Source organism: Perca flavescens, chromosome 14, assembly GCF_004354835.1.
Source record: "Perca flavescens isolate YP-PL-M2 chromosome 14, PFLA_1.0, whole genome shotgun sequence".
NCBI classification, from domain to species: domain Eukaryota; kingdom Metazoa; phylum Chordata; class Actinopteri; order Perciformes; family Percidae; genus Perca; species Perca flavescens.
This window is the reverse complement of record NC_041344.1, coordinates 27,683,846-27,701,963: the sequence shown is the minus strand read 5'-3', so window position 1 is coordinate 27,701,963 and position 18,118 is coordinate 27,683,846. Positions and strand designations below refer to the sequence as shown.

At 43.2% G+C, this 18,118-nt stretch overlaps 1 pseudogene; it reads right to left on the bottom strand.

The window, feature by feature from the left end:
* Positions 1 to 339: 339 nt before the first annotated feature.
* Positions 340 to 4,192, bottom strand: LOC114567782 (uncharacterized; annotated as a pseudogene).
* Positions 4,193 to 18,118: the final 13,926 nt, after the last annotated feature.

The window sequence follows — 18,118 nt, the reverse complement described above, 5'->3', positions numbered from 1 at the left end:
TGTTTCATGTTTGTAAGGGTTCTTCTGGTTCCCTCATGGGTGGGGCCGTGCATGGTTGGGAACAATATGTAAATGAACTGTTCTTATATAGCGCTTTTCTAGTCTTAACGACTACTTTAACATAGTACAGGACCCATTCACCATTCACACACATTCATACACTGTGGCCGAGGCTGACGTACAAGGTGCCACCTGCTCATCAGGTAAACATTCACACACATTTACACTCTGATGGCACAGTATCAGGGGCAACTCGGGGTTCAGTGTCTTGCCCAAGGACACTTCGGCATGGAACTGCAGGGATCGAACCACCAACCTTCCGATTGGCAGGCAACTTCTCTACCACTTAGCCACAGCCGCCCCTAGTCGACATAGCTTTGCCGGAGCCACTATGTGTCCAGTGTGTGACCTCCAAATGCCATCTTTATCCTTGCATGCTCCTTTTCTCTGCCATTCTGAATGTTCATATGGTCCGGCCTCTTCTTGGATGTCTTTTATGTTTTCTGTGGTTAGTTCTGTTGGTACTCCCTCTGGTTGCAGTGTCATTTGTCTGGGAGTGTACCCTCCAACTTCTTTGGCTCTTTGGTCTGCAGCTTCATTTCCTTTTGCCACCCTTGTGTCTGCTTTGTCATGTCCTTTGCACTTCATTATTGCCACTGCTGCTGGCACTTTTACTGCTTCCAGTAGGGTTACCTTGTGCTTGACAGGAGTCTTGCTGGTGGTCAGGAAATTCCTCTTCTGCCATTGTGGTCCATCTATATGCACCGCTCCATGTGTGTATGCCGAGTCTGTGTAGATATTGGCCCTTTTCCCTTCTGACCACTGCAGTGCTTTTGTGAGTGCCAATATTTCAGCCATTTGTGCTGATGCAGGTTGTGGTATTATTCCTGAGTCCACTTCGGTGTGTGTACCGTCTGCGTGTTGTTCCATCACCGCATAAGCAGCCACATCTCCATTTTCTCCTTTGTAGTAGCATCCATCTGTGTACAGCCAATGTTGTGCATCTGGCAGAGGTTTGTTTTTCAGGTCTGGCCTGAGTTTCAATTCTTGTGCTGCCACTTCATCACAGCTGTGGGGTTTTCTGTGTCCCATTTTGTCTGCCAAATTGATGGCTGAGGTTACAAAAGTGATGTGGGGTTGTTTCAGCTCCTTCTGTATTTTCAGTTTTCGTTCAGTACTGAACGTGAATGCATTGCTCTGCAGGAATGCGGTCACTCCGTGGTCCGTGTGGATCTGCAATGGGTGATGCATGACCAGGTGGGTAGTTTTTTGGACAGCTTTCGATAGTGCAGCCAGATGTTGAGCACAGGATGTTTGTCCTTGTTCAATAGTGTCCAATATCGAGCTGTGGTAGGTTAGCACTAACCTGTCTCCCCCTTTTTTCTGGAAAAGAGCGGCATGAACATGTCCGTTCTTGACAGAAACATCAAGATGAAATGGAATGGTGTAGTCAGGTGCAGCCAATATGGTGGCCTGGGAGAGTGCTTCCTTAGTGAGGGAGAAGGCAGTTTCAGCTTCAGGAGACCATTGGAGGAGAGCATTTAGGTTTCTGTTTCAAGCTTCAGCCACTAGGTCTCTGAGTGGTTGGATGAGGAGGGTGTAACCAGGGATATAGTTTCTGCTGTACCCCGTCAAACCCAGGAAAGACAACATGTCCTGTACTGTTTCTGGGCGAGGATGCTGGAGAATGGATTCTCGATGTTGGCTGGATAGGGTCTGACCTGTGGCAGAGACTTCTCTTCCCAGGAAGGCAACCTTCCTCCTGCAACACTGGACTTTTTCCTTCTTGACCTTATAACCTTTGGATGCAAGAAATGACAGGATGGTTCCTGTAGCTTGCAGGCAGAGCTCAGCGGAGGGTGCACCAAGGAGAATCATTCATCCACATCTTGGAGCAGAATGACGTCTTCTGGCAGAGAGATTTGGGTTAGGTGTTCTCTGAGTACGTCATTGAAAATGCCAGGAGAGTCTCTGTAGCCTTGGGGCATTCTGGTGTAGGTGTACTGGGTGCCACAGAAGGTGAAAGAAAATATGTGTTGAGAGTCATGGTGTAGTGGGATGCAGAAGAAATTATTGGCCAGGTCAATGACAGTGAGGCCAACAGTGAGTTTCAGTTGTTTTTGCACTGGCTCAGGCAGACCAGCTATGCATCTCTCTTTCCACAGCAGGATGGAGGCCTTGGAGCGGTCATACTTCTCTCCCCAAGCTGACCTCCATAGAGATTTAGCCCTGTTAAGATAATCAATGGGGTTTTCGCCTGGTTTCAGGGTTAGGCCTGTCATGGCTTCTGGGTTGGCCTTGGTGGGATATTTATCACAAAGCCCATCCCAGACAACTCCTCTATAGCTCCCGAAATTGTCTCCATCATGGTCATGTCTGGAGATGTGGAGGCTCTTGAGCAGGCGTTTGGCTTCATCACCACCCATGGCTCTGGTGAGGAGGGCTCTCATATCTCCTAGGGCCAGGGTTTGGCCCTGGCAAAGTTCTTCCAACTTTTGTATCCATGGTCCAGCTCCCTGGGTGATTGGCGGGAGGTCATCCAGTAACCCCTCCAGATCTCTGTGTTTGAATGGCACATACACTCCAAAGTTTCGTTTTCGTTCCTACCCTCACCTATGGGCATGAAGGCTGGGTCATGACCGAAAGAACGAGATCCAGGGTACAAGCGGCCGAAATGGGTTTCCTCAGGAGGGTGGCTGGCGTCTCCCTTAGAGATAGGGTGAGAAGCTCAGTCATCCGTGAGGAGCTCGGAGTAGAGCCGCTGCTCCTTTGCGTCGAAAGGAGCCAGTTGAGGTGGTTCGGGCATCTGGTAAGGATGCCCCCTGGGCGCCTCCCTAGGGAGGTGTTCCAGGCACGTCCAGCTGGGAGGAGGCCTCGGGGAAGACCCAGGACTAGGTGGAGGGATTATATCTCCAACCTGGCCTGGGAACGCCTCGGGATCCCCCAGTCGGAGCTGGTTAATGTTGCTCGGGAAAGGGAAGTTTGGGGTCCCCTGCTGGAGCTGCTCCCCCCGCGACCCGACACCGGATAAGCGGACGAAGATGGATGGATACACTCCAAAGTTGGTTGAGAGGTGTTCCATAACAGGGAAAGCTCCAGCCCCCCCTTTTTGTGGTCTGTCTCTAAGGTCATATACTCTTCTTGCTTCATCCATGACATTCGCTTCTCCTTCAAACACACCTTGCAGCTGCAGTTTCTGCATGCCTCCATCGTGTGGGGGACCCCTTTTGGTGAAATGTTTTATAATTCTGTACTGCTGTTCATCGTCAGTAGAGGATATGTCAGATTCCTTCAAGCTAACCGCTGAGGTGTGGCTGGAGAAGGTATAGTCAGAGTGTTGGGAGCCTTTATCTGAGGGGGCATACTCATTTACAAATCGATCAAAAGGTGGTCTCCCTTGCAGACCCCCTCTAGGAGTGCTCTGGGACTGAGGTTGGGGCAGGAGTTGAGGCGTTGATTTTGATGGTGGCAGTTGGAGTGATGCAGTGGATGGTCCTGGGGGTCCTTGGCCTGATGGTGACTGTGTCCCAACCATGGATTCCCCCTTGAGCTGGCTCATTTCAGCTCTGGTGTTTTCCATTTGATTTTCTAGTTTGTCAATTGTGTCAGTCAGGTCGGCTGTGCATTTCACCAGATTTGCCAGGTTGTTGTGTTGGGGTATGTCCAGATCCAGAACTCCTCCATTCACTTCCAGCACACCTCTCTTTACTGGCACCACAGGAGCTTGAACCACTGTTATAGCCTTGTAGGATGGAGGTGCTGTTGGTTGTGGTAGGGAAGGGTACACGCTGGCAGTGGCTGTGGTTGGGTTAATATTAGTCTTTTCTGGTACTATTTCAGTTGTGCCACCAGATGTTGCCAACTTATCATTTTTCCTTTTCAGTTTACCCAGCAGTTCAGTCAGCCCCCTTGTGACATCTTTCTCCACGGCCTTCTTTTGTTTACGCCCCCATGCAGGCCCCCACCTACTACTCCCTTTTTCTTTCCATTCTGTGTCTGCCACTCGTGCCTGAATCTCTGCTCTGATATTCAAAGTTCTCAATACACTCTCATCTCTCCCTATTTCTGCCAACAGTCCTTCCTTTTCCCACTTACAGATTATCTTTTTCACTGTCTCAACCCATTGTTTCTGCTGCCCCCCCGGTGCTTTCTTCCCCAGTTTCACCAAGAGAAAAGCTTTCAGTTCTTCCATTTCAGCACCGTATGCACAATCTTTCACTTCTTTATGCCATGATACAGTTCCCAATAGCACCCGAAACACACTATATTAAGAAACCGTATATATTTTCAACCAACAATTGTCTCTGCTTTTCAAAGTGTCAATTTGACTCTGTAACGTCAGTCTGTCTCTTGTCCTGCTGTATGTTGCTCTCAAAATCTGAGTCTAGCTCTAAACTCACTTCGTCACCACTACCTGTTACTGTTTCACTCTTTCCCTCAAGTATTCTCCCCTGTCCGTTCGGACACTTCACACAATGAACCTTCACTAGTAATTGTTTCTACTTCAAGCTGTTTCTTATTAATTTTATCCTCTTCACAGTATACCTCAAAATCAAACAGTGCTCTAGTAATTTTATTCTCTTCACAATATACTTCAAAATCTGCCTCCGTATCGAAATGTAAAACGTTTTCTGTCATTGCATTGAATTCACAATCATTGGCTTTTTACAGTATCTACCAACCAACCAACTGAGATTCCTCTAATTAAGTCAAATTAAACCAACTCTCCGATTTTTCTAACCAAGAGCTTTTTACGGTGAATTCACAATCATTGGCTTTTTACAGTATCTACCAACCAACCGATTGAATAACCAACCATTGGCTTTTTACAGTATCTACCAACCAACCGACTCAAGATTCCTCTAATTAAGTCAAATTAAACCAACTCTCCGATTTTTCTAACCAAGAGCTTTTTACGGTTTTATTTCACCCAATGTACTCAACTTTCCGACCAGTTGTAGATCAAAAGCTTTTTACGAGTCTCTTATAGCCAATTTATAGGTCTCGTCAGACCGTTGAACCTTCGAAGGTTTACCTCTTTGATTTTAGTTTTGCCCAACTCTCCGGTCTTGATGAACCAAGAGCTTTTTACAGGTCTAATTTAGATTTAATTTTTGTTGCCCAACTCTCCGATCACAGTGGACCAAGAGCTTTTTACAGGCTAATTTAGATTTATTTTTTGTTGCCCTTACTCCCCGGTCACGGCGGACCAGGAGCTTTTTACAGGCTAATTTAGATTTATTTTTTGTTGCCCAACTCCCCGGTCACGGCGGACCAGGAGCTTTTTACAGGCTTTCTTTAGATCTAATTTTTGTTGCCCAACTCCCCGGTCACAGTGGACCAGGAGCTTTTTACAGGCTTTCTTTTCACTCTGTTAACAGTTCTTATTTTGCAATTCCGTTTTACTGTTTAGTTTTCTTTTATAACTCTTAAGATTTCATTCAATTTACCAACGGCACTCTTGTTCTTCTTCACTCAAAAATTTGGTTATGCTCAATGTGCAGAAGTTAGATATTAAAAGGTCTCTGCTTACCTTATTTTTGACAGCGCGCTGTTTTGAGTGAAGGAAAAACTGGAGTCCGTCCTGTCTGCTCGATTCAGGGGAAAGTCCTCTGGCGCCACTTAGTGGATCGCGTCAGGGTCACCGCTTTGTGCGTTTCAAAATGCACTAAGTAGGCAAGGAGAGGATTCAAAAATTTAACAAGTATTTAAGTAAAATCATAAGAGCATAAACGTGTACACGGGTCCAATTGAGCAGGCACACAGGCTTCTCTCATCAGACTGAATTTTCTGGCTTATACATGAATTCATATATCAGTCTCTAAGAGCATTTTGATTTGTTTATTAAAAGTTGGAGGAGTAACGTGGTTTAGACTTAGCCTCCCCTGGTTGGTGCACTGACTGGTCCCAGTCTTTTGGCACACGCCCTCTTCATCAGATTTTAGGCAGACTTTAACTATGCTGATGGTCAAAGAGAACAATTCGCCGCTGTTGCCTGTCACAGGTTGAGGAGTAACTTATTCTCATGGTCAAACTGATATTAACTTTGTTGCTGCACTCTTGTTGCTTTCTGACCACCGTCATACAGTGCTGCTTTCTGCACGTACAACAGTATCCTTTTCTCATTTCGCATGACTAAGCTGTCACAGTGCTCTTCCACTAAACACACAGCTATAATTCAACTATGATTTGTATCCTCATAAAGCATAGCCAGCTTGACTGATTATTTTTATTTCTTACACTCCACTATACATTTATGCTTCTGTCTTTAAAACCATATCTTCACTTCAAGTATGTGTCTCTAATCTTCATCTAAGTTTGGACTTTCTGGTGTTTTGTGATTTAATTTCTACTTTCTGATGTCAAACTCAAAAATTCTAAGTGGTGTTAGCTGGCTAGCTTTGTAAGTGTTAGCTTGAATGCTAAAATGCTTAAACTACTGTTATAAGTCTTATTACGGTAATGCTTATTATGGTAAAACTGTTGTAGTTGTAGTTTTGTAAAGAAAGTTAGCTTCAGGGCGCTAGCTAGCTAAAAAGGGTTGTGCTTAGTGTGTTGTGCTACCAGTGTTTTCAGGGGTTTTCCGGTGGCGCTGCTCAGCTGGCGACTCGGACACGTGCACTGTCAGTTTGTTGCTTTGTCGAACTTGATCTTAATTGTTTGTTTGTTTTTATAATGTTTTTTAATGTGAAAGCGTTGATCACAATGAAGGCATTTTTGGTACAATTTCTGTTACTAATCTTGATTGGTGGGAGGATCCTTGCTTTGAATCACGTATCATCTGCACAATTGGTCGGTGTAATGTTACCATCCTTGAGTTATAGCAGAGCGGAACTGTTCCTTTTAAGGACTGAAACAACATTGCCTCCCACGGACTTACCTGCTGATATCAGGAGGAAGAGTGCATCTTCGGCGCGACCCAGGAAAAGAGGGAAGAGAGGAGGTGTCAGTCGCCGTCTTTGGAGCCTTGGTGATAAACCTCCTCTTCCGTCTGTGATTTTAAGTAATGTGCGGTCCTTAAAGAATAAAATCGAGGAGCTACGCACGGTTACAAGGACATGGCACGAGTACCGTGAGTCCAGCTTGATGGTATTCACGGAGAGATGGCTTCATCGGGACATTCCCTGCTCTCTGGTTGAGCTGGACGGGTTTTCGCTTGTTCGAGCAGACAGGGATGGAAACTCGGGTAAATCCAGAGGCGGCGGTGTCTGCATATACGTCAAGGACAAATGGTGCCAACAGCATACAGTGAGAGATACTGTGTGCAATCCCGATGTGGAATTATTATGTCTATCATTAAGACCGTTTTATTTACCGCGGGAATTTGGAAACATCATTATTTGTGCGGTGTACGTTCCACCAAGCGGGAATGCCACAAATGCGGCCAGGTGCATAAGTGACTGTGTCAAGGAACAATTAAGGCGTACTCCAGCGGCCCCAATTCTCATCCTTAGAGACTTTAATCAGTGTAAACTGGAGTTTATGTTTCCGGGATACGAACAATATATTACGTGCTTCACTAGAGGTAACAAGATTCTGGACAAATGCTAAGGAAACATTAAAAATGCATACGTTGCTAAGCCCAAGCCTCTTTTATCTAACGGTGATCACAACACTGTCCATTTGACTCCAATCTATAAAACTCTTTTAAAAAGAACTAAGCCACACACAAAGACAATTTCGGTCTGGTTGGAGGATAGCATACAGACTTTAAAAGGCTGCTTTGATTCCACGGATTGGAATATCTTTCACAAGATGGATATTGAGACAGCTACAGAATCTACAACGGACTATATACATTTTTGTGTGGACTCTATTGTAGAGAAGAAAACTGTAATAGTATTTCCAAATAACAAAAGTTTTATAACAAAGGAAGTTAAGGAATGTTTGAATAGGAAGAAGTTGGCATTTATAAATAATGATAAAATCAAATTAAAATTAGTCCAAAGAGAACTGAATATATTATTGAGGGGGGCAAGGAAAAATATGGAGATACAATAGAAGATAATTTTGCCACAGGAATTCAAAAACCTATGGGACTCAATGAAACTTGTGACAAATATGACATCCCCTCATAGAAATTTCATAACTAATGATGACGAACATAGGGCAAACGATTTAAATGACTTTTTTCTTAGATTTGAGTCGCCAGATGATTATACGGATGTTCTGGATAATGTAACATGTGAACCAGGTCAGAGGATAGTGGTGGACCCACAGGTGGTTAGCACTTTATTTAGAGGTGTATGCTCTAAAAAATCTATGGGTCCAGATAGGATTTCAGCCTTTTTGTTGAAAACCTGTGCAATAGAGCTTTCCACGGCATTCTGCCCAATTTTTCAAAAATCTTTAGATTCACATACTATTCCATCCTTATGAAAAAAAAATGTATTGTTATACCAGTCCCTAAGAAACAGAACTCAATGGAGAATCGTAATTTCAGACCTGTGGCCTTAACATCACATGTTATGAAGTGTTTTGAACGATATGTTTTAATGGGTTTAAAGGATCATGTTAAACCTTTACTCGACCCGTTTCAATTTGCTTATAAGGAGAGGCGAGGTACTGAGGACGCAATTAATTGCATCTCTCACTTAGTGACTAGTCATTTAGAAGACTCAAGCATATGCCCGTTTACTTTTTATTGATTTTAGTTCAGCGTTCAATACCCTGAATCCTAGATTGCTGACCACAAAGTTAAAAGAACTTAATGTAAATCCATACTGTATCAAATGGCTCTATTCCTTTCTGAAAAATCGCACACAACAAGTGAGAGTCAACAACTCGTACTCTGAGGTTAAAATTACAAACACGGGAGCCCCGCAGGGATGCGTCTGTTCACCAATTTTATTTACATTATAAGTCAAGAGAGTACTTTTTTTTTATCGAGTTTTCTGATGACACAGCAATTTTAAGCTTATTAAAAAGGCAAGATAATGTTTCACACTATTTCTCTGAGGTAGACAGATTTGTTGGCTGGTGCAATAATAACTCCTTAATACTGAATGGAGCCAAGACTGTAGAGATCATTTTTGATCCTAGAAGTGTAAGAGATCATAGTCCGGTAATGATATATGGTAATATCATTGCACAGGTACCTTCACATAAGTACTTGGGAGTTTATATAGATCATGCACTATGTTGGTCTTCTCATATCAACAATCTTTGTTCCAGGTTACAGCAGAGACTATATTTTTTACGAAGGTTAAAAGCGTTCGGAGTAAATCAGAGAATTATGTACTTGTTCTACCAGTCTATTTTTGAGAGTTTGATCAGATATGGTTACGGCATGGTATGGTAATTTGACTGTCCAATTAAAATCAAGGTTGGGACGATTGGTGCACACGGCTTTTAAAATTATAGGGGGTGTGGGGGAACGATCACCCCAAGAGCTATTTGATGCTTCAATTCTAAATAATGCCAAGAAAATTGTGAGAGACGATACGCATATCTTGAATGACAATTTTAAATTATTACCTTCGGGAAGGAGGTATAGGGTTTTGATGTGCAGGTCTAATCGACTAAAAAACTCCTTTGTTCCTACTGCAATCAAGGCGCTAAATAGAAATGAAATACTGTGAACTGCCTTCTTGTGCTTTTCTTTTTTTTTATTTATCTTATTTGTTTTAATGGATGCTGTATTGTGTGAATGATCTATTATTGTGTTTTATGTATTTTGATCATGTGTTTTATGTACTTTGATCATGTTGCTTTGCATGACTAGACTATGCACGGTGTCCAAGACAAATTTCCCAGTGATGGGACTAATAAAGTATGAAGTAAAGTAATTTAAGAAAGAAAATTGTGTTGAGTGCACTGCAAAAAAAACACAATTTTCTATATTTCTCATTCAATCAGCTCAAATAAGATGTCATAATAGTGAATGGGGCGGAGGGGGGGGATACTAAAAGTCTTATGACGACTCAGGAGCCATTTTGTGATTAGACCACATACGTGCACAGTAAATGAAAATTATGATCCCCTGTCATTTGTTCTTTGAATCGAGAGAAAAAGGGTAGAGATTTTCCTACAATGCACAAGTGCGAGGGCCTGTCGAACGGGTGCTGCTCTCTAATTAAAAAGTCACTGGTATCAATCACCCTGCAGTGGCAGGCTAATTTTTTCATCATCAATTACCTTGAGCATTTTGGACGCTGATCAGACGAGACCCGTCTTAAACCCACTGCCGAGCTGTCATCGACACTAATGGAATTTTAAATCCTCCCTCATAGTGGAGTTCTACTTAAGTGCAAGTCCCAATTATGGGGAGGGTAATTTAGCTAATCTCCTCGAAAAGCGACGATAGGCTGCAATCAATATCAAAACCTGTGCCTTGCTTAGGAGCAGGCACATTTCCTTCTATTCTAACACACCAGGTTGCCACTTCAGAGATCAATGCAATCCACAAAAGGTAGGGGAAATGTAGAATCAAATGGTTTTGTGTTACAGTTTCTTTGTGGTAGTTCTGGCTTGGGTAAAGGAGTAAATACGCACATGGCATCTGTATATCACCAAATGCCATGTGATAGGGGAAAACAAACTTCTGGACTTGAGTGTAAGCATCATTATATTGGTTGGTGGGTCTGAGGACTCCCAATTACTGATTACTGATCAGATTGCCTTGAGAATAATAATTGTGGTACCTAGGAAATTATTTGAAAGATTTTGGGGACCCGTTGACCTGTCCTTTAGCGCCATAATTAAAATGTCCCCCTGAGAAGGCACTGTTTCTCAAAAACACATGGCAAGATTTTCATTAAATGTGCTGTGAATATTTATAGTCCCCAGAGGATGAATCCTACTGTTCTTTTGTCCAACTGTGACCCTGTAAACCTTTCCCTATAGTGCTACCTTCATCCCAACGGTTTCCACTTACGTGCACAAGGCAACGCATTCTCATGAATAGCCTACACACTAAAACGTATGATATCATGCGAAAACTAGGAGACCACCGGGTGGTCCCGTGACATCAGCTACGTAGCTCCATGACGCAGGAGTGGCAGTTGCTAGTTGTTTAAGCTGCTACAGAGCTCCGTCGCAGCTCGGTCGGATCAGCGGCAGTTAGATGTGTTTAGCCGCTACAGAGCTCTCCTATATGGAACGGCAACGAGGTCAAAAATACTATTCTACACGTTGTCAACACGTTATCAACGCATTAATGTGTTAACAACACGTCGTCAACGCAACAACCTTTTCACGGCACACGCATTTCCTGGGTAAAAGTCTTTTATTTTTGTCCAGCCCGGAGAGAGCGCTCTGCCTTTTTTATTACCACGAGTTTACAGACCCTTCTCTGATGATTGGGTATCACCTGGGACCTGAGCCAGTAAATGAGAGACACACCCACCAAACGAGAGAAAACCTATCTCCAACATGGACTTAATATTTACAATCTATGATCTCAAAGCAGTTGCACGCAGTTTCACAATGGTGCACACTGTTCTGAGATTGAACGTGCCACGGCGCTCTCTCTCTCTCTCTCTCTCTCTCTCTCTCTCTCTCTCTCTCTCTCTCTCTCTCTCTCTCTCTCTCAGTGGGGTCGAAAATCAAGCTGTTCCACTTAGCGCTCCCCCTAGAGGCCTGGAGAACTTCTGTTGTGTAATATTATGCAGCGGTTCTTTTTGTTGCATTTGTTTTCGGGGATTGTGTGCTTTTCTTTTTGCATCGTTTCTTTATTTGCAGCGCGTTAAGTGTATTTGGTTGTGTTGTCTGTGTTTGTAGCGCGTCTGCTAAATGCTGCGCATGGGTTGTCAAATGAATGAAGATGTTTTCTTAATTTGCTCGTGTTTTGTCTATTTGCGTGTGTTTCATCAGGTTGCAGTGCCTTTACCCCTGTCGAACCACCGTACGTTACGGGGCCAGGCAACCCGACGGAGAAAGCCCTAGGACAGAGAAAACTACAGGACCACTTTCATCGGCGACCTGATAGCTGCTGGTAAGTAAATACACCGCTACATCATAAGCGGAAGGAAGCGTGGGTTAATATGTGGATTGATACTGCGATGTCTACACAACTATGTGTCAGTTGACTTCAAAAAGTTTGCCACTTTACTCGAACCAAACTTCTAAACACCTGTTCATGTCTGTCTTCTTTAGTCTATGTCTATTTAGTTTTTTTTCCTGGCACATGTAACTTACACATTTTGCACTTGCGGCTGCGTCTTGTGTAGACTGTTTGTTGACATATTCATGACGATATGTAGGCTACATTTTATGTACCAGTGTTAATGTTGAAATAAGGCAAATTATTTTTTGATCCCGTTTGAATTGAGCCATGGATTACAAATATGATGTTCGTCAATTTAAAAGATAATTTTTCAACCGAAGAAAGTCTCAGTTACCCGTAGGTTTGTCATATGACCACTTAGCTTTGTGTGAAACCGCTCAGTGGACTACATCTCCCGTTTCACACAATCTACGTCACCTAGCTTGATGCTTGGTTTGCTCACTAGCTAGCTAGCTTAGCTCTGTTCCACAACACATGTAACGTTATCTTACCTGATGTGTTTTATCGAGTCAAGTGTTTTCAGCAGAGAAGCAAAAGACCAAGCAAGATCTTCTGTTCATTAGAGTAACGTTACATCCCCGGTACGATACACACAGACATCGTAGCTTCAGAGAGACGTCATCCATGAAGTTTGTAGTCTTTCTAATTACGTATTTTCACAGTCTTATACAGTTTACAATAAACTGAGACTTTCTTCGGTTGAAAAATAATGTTTTAAATTGATGAACATCATGCAGCAAAGTGCCGCAGGCCGGATTTGAACTCTGCGCCCGCTGTGGCGAGGACTGAGCCTCTGTACATAGGGCGGGTAAACTACCCAGTAGTAGTGTGCGATACTGCAATATGTGGTCTCTACCAAGTAAATACAGGGCCAGTAAATACAGATACTTTTTAATAATTCAGGTGGATGCATCATCAAATTGCAGAATCTGAATTAATTGCCATGACCTTTTTTAAGTGGTTTTGTGATATTTCCTTTGGATTATTAATAAGTTAAAACCCAGGACAGAATTTTCATATGCTTGTATACATTTGGTGTGTTACCACTGTATCTTACAGCCTTTATACAAATTATACAGCTTGCCGTTCATTTTTGGCCTAAAAATATAGCCACATGGGCTGTCGCCGGGCCTGGTTGTTTGCTTGCTTGTTTGCCTGGCGCCGCTGAGTCATGTGACGGTACAACATCAAATCACAAGAGGAGGGAGGAGGGGCAAACTGCGCGTGCTCTGCACTGTGAGAGGACAACACGGTCTCACGGCAGTTCGTGAAATGGTCACGTTATTTTTAATCTATTGATTCGTGTTCACGGGGACGTTTTTGTCGGGTTTCGTGGGGCCAGCACAAAATGGTCTATACGGAGATTAACGTGGGAACGCAAACGCCACACTCCGAGGGAGGACGCGTCACACGCCGGGGTAACTGCTGCGGGCGAGGACGCCTCACACGCCGGGACATGGCCGCGGCAATAACGGGATGTCAGAGGTTGGGTTAAGGAGGTGGATTTTTGGCAATTCATACTAATCGCTACCGTAGTCGTTCTGTGACCACGACATATGCTTGCCATTTAAATACATTAGTTTACATTTTCGTGCTGGCCACCACAAAATAAACGCCAAAAACGTCTCCGTGAACACACATTAATAGATTAAATAACGTGACCATTTCACGAACTGCCGTGAAACTGGGTTGGACAGGAGCATAGACAGTCAATGGACAGGAGCGGCACTCACACAGACCCAGACAGCCAGGTCGCCTCTTTGAAAAAACCGCAGCGGTGCATACTGGAGAAAAACTAAAACTGAAGTATCAATCCCATTACACTGGTATTGATCAATACCTACATTGGTATCAATATTATCGATATTTGTATCGATCCGCCGCCACTACTACCCAGGCGGCCCCTCAATGCTCTTTTTAATCTAGCGCCAGCCTCAGGAAAACTTAGCTCTGAGACGGTGTTAAGAGACAGAAAGGTTAACAGTGAGGCGGAAATCAATGAACAATGCACTAGATTACATGTGGCATCATTTCCTGTGAATCTCTTTTGTGCTTAGGTAGGCAATCTGAATCCTAAGCAAGAATGGCAGACTCCGCAACTACCAAAAACAAAATACTACATAGAGAGATAATTACTGAATGTAGGTTGGACAAGGTAGTAAGTAGTGTTGAGTTACAAGTTAGCCTTGCCTGGCCTATGAAGTCCAGAGTTAAGACAGGCAAGTCCTAAGTTGTACATGCACATGTGTATCGAGTCCTAAAGTCATAGGAGAAAAAGGAAGCAACGTTAGGCCACCATTGCTGGACACCCATCAGATGTTGTGGAACAACAATATTTAGACAAGTGGTTCTCATACTTTTAAAATAATGTACCCCCTTTTAAGACATGTTTTCATCTAAGTACCCCACTGACCAGCGCAAAGCATTTTTGGTAGAAGAAAAAAAAAGCCTGAATATAGAGGTCCACCATCAGTGTCCGATCTACCAACCACAACCTTGTAACTGAAAAAAAAAACACTAAAATGCCACATTTTAAATGTTTAAAGACCATCACTAAATCAATTAAGTATTTCAATCAGGAGAGACTTTGTTGCAGATATGCAAATATTTATTGTAGAAAAGCATAATATGAAATATGAGTCTTTGGGGATTAGACATATAATCTAAATAAATATTTACAGGGGTAGAGAAACAGACTCCCCCACCCTCCCTGGTGGAGCCTAGACACTGGTGATGGCGGAGAGGGAACCAGGAGGCCGAACGAAGGACTCGTCCGCCGGAAAGGGACTCAGGTTGCGTTGGTTGACGACGCCCGGAGGTGGAAGGGGAGGAGGAGGAGGAGGAGGGTTGCACGTTAGCCTGAAAAGACAGCTGATAGCAAGGAGAGAAGACATTTAAAGCAGGATGTCATGCTGTGATTGGATCATGAATTTCGTGGCCAATTCTGATTGGTTTACTGAAGACTGAACGCCTCTTAACGGCTGAATAGATTTAGGGAGAGATAGTGGTGATTGCAATAATTACAAGTCTTCCTGAAAAAATTTGCGCTGAGCTTCATTACAGTGCAACTTATTTTAGGGATTATACATGACTGTCATTTTTTAAATTAACATTTTCAAAAAAATAAATCTTATGTATCCCCTCCAGTAAAGTACCCCTAGTGGTACGGGTACCCAGGATAAGAATTGTGACAAAAGCAGAGAATTAAATCCCCCTTTCAATACCATGGAGCACTCAATCAGGCATGCCAAACACTTTTTAATGAACTTTAATATCCAATCTCAAAATGAAATAGCATTCAATGGTGTTTTAAGCCAACAAACGTCTCCTTCCAGGCAACGCTGCGACTGTTGACTTCAAGGCACCTAACCATAACCATAACCATTAACCAGAGACGTTGGGGGCTTAAAACACCAATAAACTGGAAGGAGCGTCATCTGGCGGTGCCTGTAGTTGGCTCCCAGTCACCTATTGCAGCCCGGTCTCATGGCAGTTCGTGTAAATGTGACGTTATTGTAATCTATTGATACATGTTCACGGAGACGTTTTTGTCGGTTTTTACATGGCGGACAACACGAAAATGTGAAGTGAAATGTATTTCAATGGGAAGCATATTTTGTGGCCACAGCACGAAAATGGTAGGGAGTAAAATAAAATGCCGAAAATCCGCGTAGGGAGGTTGGTCGGGGTGGTGGATGGGTCAAACAACACAGGACTTTCACCCGGGCGAGCGGGGATTGCGTCCCGCGTGTGGTGCTTTGTTTGGCGTTTTGTCCCGCGTGTTACTGTGGCGCGTCTCCAGGCATTTAAGGCGCCCTTTCCCCGTAAGGTTTTTCCTAAACCCAACCTCCGCCATCCCGGCATTTAAGGCACCCTTTCCCCGTAAGGGTTTTCCTAAACCCAACCTCCGCCATCCCGTTTTAGTGGCACGTCCCCAGCGGGCCGCCTCGCAGGTGCCTCCCGGCTTATGGAGCGTCCTTTTTGGCCGCCTCATCCAGCGCATCCCCAGCGGGCCGCCTCGCGGGCGCCTCCCGGCTTATGGAGCGTCCTTTCCCCGAGAAAATAACTTGACATTTACACGTAAAAAACGAGAAAAACATCTCCGTGAACACGTATCAATAGATTAAGAATAACGTTGACATTTACACGGACTGCCGTGATACCGGGTTGCCTATTGACGGCTGAACAACTGCCGCTGGTAGCCGGCATCCCGGAGCGTTTTAGCGGCTTAATACAACCAGCAACTACCGCTCTGATTTCATATTTCTATGGCACTATGTGTTCACGTTACAGCGCTTTACTTCTGTTCTATTTTAGGTATATAATATATGGTCTATTGGTGAAGTAGCATTGATCACTTTGAGGGCGGGATACCCCCCATTTGAGAAACAGTAATTTAGACTATGCAGACTGCGTCAAGGGTCAATGATTATTGCAAAGTTACCATTCTCTGTGCAGCCTCAAATATCTCCATCTATGATCTTTCTTTCTTTTTATTTATTTAAAGGTTCTTTCTGTCTAATACTTTTTTTGTATTGCTTTGGACATTTCAACATGCCACCAACATTGCTTTCTGCTGCTAGTAAGGCTTTGGATTCTTAGTCTTGTTAAATTACATTTTATATCATGATATCAATAATTTACAACTCTTAGGAGTGAAATCTTATAGGCTTCTCAGTTTAGTAGCTATTATATTCCTTATTTCTCAACATGACAAGCTACTGTAGAGCTTCTCTCTATGAATAGATGCTATATCATCTCTCATCTCTATTTCTGTTCCTCTTAAATTGAGCATCAGGTTCTTTTGATATGAATTCACAATTGGCTCTCTGTCTTCCGTCAGAGTTTTAACCTTTGTAATCCATAACCTGCGACAATGCATTGATTTATGAACGTCTTCAGCATTCTGTCTACAGCCGAGCTTTTTATGAGTTATTCCAGACTCATTTTGCCGCCCTCTGCCACATTATATTCTGATTTTAAGAGTTTAAATACTGCCTCAAGGAGATGAACCTTAGTGAAAAATCCTTGAGTGTGACCTGTTGTCGATGGCGCAGAGCCACTGCCGAGGCTGAAAACAATAAGTCTGGATGTTGTGGGAGGGAGGCAGTCGATAGAAAGGAAATTATGGAAAGGATAAAATAAAATGCATAACAGAAAATATATTTGTGTGAGATGTTGTTTACTTCCGGAGGGAAATCATGTTTACATGCTCTCAGTAACTTAGCTACTGGCTCAATCCATTTTAGGTCTTATTCAGGTTAAGCTGTTTATGTGAACTTCCGATGCCCCTGTTATTGAGTGTCTCCATTTCCATGAATAAACCAATGAACACAATATTTCCTTCCCCCGTCTGACTGAATGATAGCTCAGTCTGTATACAACATATCCTAGCAGTAAAGCTATGTCTCTAATGTGGTTTTGTTGGAATGGAAATGTAGCCTCAGTGCATCTGCCCGAGCTTGTGCAAAACACAGAATTGAATAGATGTTTATATATTTCAGAACCCAGTTTATTAATGTTGACGGAATACTCTCACCACGAGGTCCATATAGGAGCCGTTCTGGAGGTTTCTGTCATATCAAATAATTTTCATTAGCAGATGGGAGTTCTCATGGAATTATTTATGAGCACTTTAAAGTGGCTATATGTAATTTTCAGTTTGTGTTTAATCTAGCGGCTGCTTTGGACAAAAGCGCTAGTGTTTTTTACCACGCCTGCTGTCCTAAAGGTCTTTTCTTTACGGTGCTGTATTGCCCACTGTACTGTATATTACTGAGTTAGCGTTACTGAGAGGTCATATAGTCGCGATGAATGTTTTTCTTGGACAGAAAATCATTAATTTACTGATAGGTTGGATATTTCAGCCTACATGTTTCAAATGTATTTTATATCTTGTATGTAGTGTACTACACAAGAAGGTTAGTCTGGGGACAACCTTCACCCACAGGAACAGCTTAGAATGTGTAGAATCTATTATGAGTTTGGGTACAACTTTCACACAGAGGAATTCGAGCCAGGAATGTGGGAAACTATTAGGAGCATAGGCCATAAAAGGTGTAGTTTAAGAGTAAACTGTTGCACTGAAATAGATAGCTTGAAGTGTGTGAG